Source organism: Lepus europaeus, chromosome 3 (assembly GCF_033115175.1).
Source record: "Lepus europaeus isolate LE1 chromosome 3, mLepTim1.pri, whole genome shotgun sequence".
Lineage (NCBI taxonomy): Eukaryota > Metazoa > Chordata > Mammalia > Lagomorpha > Leporidae > Lepus > Lepus europaeus.
Genome location: NC_084829.1, coordinates 89,896,556 through 89,900,140, shown reverse-complemented (window position 1 = coordinate 89,900,140; position 3,585 = coordinate 89,896,556). Strand labels below are relative to the sequence as shown.

General features: G+C 38.8%; 1 pseudogene; it reads right to left on the bottom strand.

Annotated features, from left to right (window-relative positions):
- Positions 1-1,031: 1,031 nt before the first annotated feature.
- On the bottom strand, positions 1,032-1,379 carry LOC133756598 (small ubiquitin-related modifier 3-like; annotated as a pseudogene).
- Positions 1,380-3,585: the final 2,206 nt, after the last annotated feature.

Genomic DNA, 3,585 nt, shown 5'->3' with positions numbered 1-3,585 from the left:
TAGAGCCAACAAACATCCCACTGAACCCGAACAGTGAAACAGGAAATGAGAACATCTTCAGCACGATTTCAAGCAAGCCAGAGATGCGGACTCCTTCAGCTGACTATAAAAAAGGCAGAGAAGGCCACCAGCAGCAGTGGTCCTTCTAGGAGGACAAAGGCAGAACTATGAACATTTTAATTGGTGCACATCCCAAAATACATTCATAGAACTGAAACCCCTACTAATGCATAAATTCAGTACGTGTTTGGAAAGCAGCATAGCACAGATCCATAGAGGTCCTCTTCCCATGGGTTACAGAGGTCACCACCCTCGGAAGTGGCTCTCTACACAAGAACAAACTGGAAAGTCAGCAATACTTAATCTTACTTTTTCATATAGAGACCGTAATTGTTCATCAGAGCAAATACTAGAAGAAATCTGAGACCACAATACTATTAACAAAGGAGAAAGGTGGTAGTGACTTTCTTCTATGTTAATAAAAGGGAAAAAGCCAATTTTTGGTGTGCCAGGCTCTGCCCATGTACAAATCACTAGGTGCTGAGCTGAGCTGGGGCTGCTGGGCCTTGGACCCAAGGGGCCAGACTCAACAGGGCAGAGAACACTTGGGCCATTTTACTAAAGGACTTGTTTTTTTTTGTTTTTACGTTTTTACTTTTTAAGAAGCATTCCAGATTTCCCCTTCCACATTACCAAACTTGACAAGGCTTAAATTTCCAATATCCAGCATTTCAACAACCCATGCCTACAAGTGGTAAGTGAGGTTCTGTCTTCCACCCCCCCAACCGTGAGTTATGGACAGGATCAAGGCGAGCCTGGCACAGGGGAGCCAAGGCCCGTCCTCGAGAACCCACACTCAGGCCACAGGTTTGGGGAGCAAAGGAGGGGACAAATAAAAATGAAAAACCCCAAAAACTCATTTTACCTGAACAAAGATAACAATTCTGATTGGCCCCATTTCAGTCGTGGATTCGTCCCTGCAGAGAGAGGAAGTCACTTCGCTGCAGGTCCTTGATGACTGCATGGTCTCACTATTCAACAGCAAACGCAAGGATGGAAAACAGGCCACGCCCCGTCTGCTGCTGGAACACGTCGATGGAGTCCTCGTCGTCCATCTCCAGCTGCGCAGGTGTGTCCGCTTCGTTAATTGGTTGCCCATCGAACCTGAATCTAATCTGCCTCATTGACAAGCCCTGCAGTAGGCCTTCATCAGCTTGCTCAGCGGGGTGTGCCTCTTGATCTTGAACTGCACCACGGAGCCGTCCTGCCCGGCCACCTTCAGGTTGATGTGGTCATTCTCAGTCTTCACGCCCTCCTTGGGCTTCTCCTCGGACATGGCTGCGCGCGGTCGCGGCGGCGGCAGCAGCAGCGCGAGCGGGGCAGTCCGTTTTCTTGGAATTTCTTAAGGCTTTATTTTTGTCTCTTACTATTTTTGTGATCAATTTTAAGTTATAATTTCAAGATAACTTTGATAGTCTAAAGAAGTTTTTGTAAGCCTCAAAAGTAATAGTAAACCAAATCCTACACATGGATTTACCAAAAATAATAAGCAACTAATCAAAGCATACCACTAGGGAAAAGCCACTTTACCACAAATGAAGATTATAATTTAGGGCTCAAAAAAAAAAAAAAAAAAAAAAAAAAAGAAAAGAAAAGAAAAAAAAAGAAAGAAGAAGAAGAAGGAAGAAAGAATGGAACCACAATAAAATAAAAAAACAAATATCAAAATGGCAGTCATAAGAACTTACCTGTCATCTTAAATGTCAATGAGCTAATTAATTGATATAGAGTGGATGGGTTGAAAGCAGGACTGATGTATGTGTTGCTTATAAGAAGCCAACTTCACCTCCAAGGCCACATGTAGTCTGAACATGAAAATGTGAAACAAGATGGCCTATGAGAAAAAACAAAACAAAACAAAACAAAAAAAAAAAAAAAAAAAGAAAGTGATAATCCTACTTCCATCATTAAAACAGATTTTAGGTTCAAACCAGCATGAAGAAATAACACTTATAAATAATATTCACACAATGTTAGATAATGAAAATACATAAAATGAATATTAATGAAGCAAAGGAGAGAGACAAACTCCAATACAATTGTTGTATGGGACCTTAACACTCAACTTTCAAAAATTCAGAAAATTAACAAAGAAATTCTAGTGTTTAATTGTACAAGAGATGACTTGGACCTAACAGACATCTACAGAAATTTTCATACAACAGCTATGGATACCCATTATTCTCAACAATGTATGTAACTCTTCCAGTAAAGATTGTGTGGTACATCAGAAAACATTCTCAACATGTTAAAAATAATAGAAATTCTCAACATGTTAAAAATAATAGAAATCATTTCAAGTATCTTTTCTGATTACAATGCAATAAAAACTAGAAATCAACATAAAAAATTCATGATGTACATAAATACATGAAAATTAAATAACTTATTCCTGAACAACAATAGATTAAGGAGGAAATTAATGAGGCAATTAAAAAAATTCTGGAAACAAAATAAAAATATAAAGAAAACATACTTAAACCTATAGGAAACAGCAAAGCAGCAGTAAAAAGAAGTTTTTTGGTAATAAATATCTGTATTGAAAAAAATTAAAAATATTTCAAATAAACTACTTATCCCTACACCTCAAGGAACCTGAAAAATAAGAACAAGTAAAGTCCTAAATTCATAAAAAGATAGAAATAATAAAACTTAGCACAAATAAATGACAAAGAAACTTTTAGAAAGGTAGAAATCAATGCAATTAGGAGCTAGTTTTTGAAAAGACAAAACTGATAACCTGTTAGCTTCACTAACCAAGAAAAAGAGAAGTCTCAGAAACATTGAATCAGAATTAAAATGGAGCTATTACAAATGACACCAGAGAATACAAATTATTTTTAGAAATTACTAAGCGACGGGCACCGAGGCTCAATAGGTTAATCCTCTGCCTGCGGTGCCGGCACACAGGGTTCTAGTCCCAGTCGGGGTGCCAGATTCTGTCCTGGTCACTCCTCTTCCTGTCCAGCTCTCTGCCATGGCCTGGGAGTGCAGTGGAGGATGGCCCAGGTCCTTGGGCCCTGCACCCGCATCGGAGACCTGGCTCCTGGCTTCAGATAAACGCGGTGCCCTGTCCGCAGCGGCCATTGTTGGGTGAACCAACGGAAAAAAAGGAGGACCTTTCTCTCTCACTGTCCACTCTGCGTGTCAAAAAAAAAAAAAAAAAGAGATGGATGAATTTTTGAATACATACACTTTACCCAGACTGAATGAGGAAACAGAGCACATTTACGGACCAATGCAAATAGTAAGATTGGATTAGTAACAACAAAAATTCACCACTTATGAAAAGCCCAAGATCAAATGACTTCACTGCTGAATGTTACAAAACTTTAAGAGTTAACACCAATCCTTCCTAAATTATTTTTTTTAATAGAAAAGGGAGTAACTGCTTTAGAATTCACTCTGTGAGGTCAGTCATCCTTTTATACAAAAGCAAAAAAAGACAGCAATAACAAAACAGAAAGTTACCAGTAAATATTCTTAATGAACATAGATACAAAAATCCTCAACTAAATTCTAGCA